Below are 637 nucleotides of genomic sequence, written 5' to 3' on the forward strand. Positions count from 1 at the left end.
ACTGTTTGACTTCATGACGTTGATACACGATTGTTGTCCTCAGTGATTTTTGGGGAACAAAATTATTCTCCTTTATTCATCTTGTACCACAAACTGTTTCCAGACACGTTTTACATTCTTCACTCAACAAAATGCGCCAAAACCTCTGATACATCCTGATTGTGTATGAATGATCTAAGCTGACATGATAGAAGATGATTCATTGTGCAGCCCTACATATAAACTACAATAGCAGTCCTTCTCTGGTGTCTAGAGGTCACTGAGAGGTCTGCTGCCTTCCCCTCAGCTGTTTAGTCAGATGAAGCATTACTGAGATCCAGTGGCGGGCCGTGCATTTTATACCTGGGCCTTCACTGCTGTCCTGTGAAACTACTCCAAAGTGCTGCATCTTGGATATTGGCCGTCGCCACCTTGATTTTATTTTGTCTATTGTCTGTGTTGCTTGTAAAATGTGTGTGACGACAGATACCTCGTCTCTCAAACTAACTCTACCTCTGGGTTCAAATAAAGTGACCTGAACCCAGTTGGCATGAAAAGTGTTGAGTTTCAAAGTCCAAAGCAACAATCAACACTGTGAAGTGAAGTTTAAAACACACACACACACACACACACACACACACACACACACACACACACA

This window comes from Anarrhichthys ocellatus, unplaced genomic scaffold, assembly GCF_004355925.1.
Source record: "Anarrhichthys ocellatus isolate YVR2014 unplaced genomic scaffold, GSC_Weel_1.0 scaffold1235, whole genome shotgun sequence".
Classification (NCBI taxonomy): Eukaryota; Metazoa; Chordata; class Actinopteri; order Perciformes; family Anarhichadidae; genus Anarrhichthys; species Anarrhichthys ocellatus.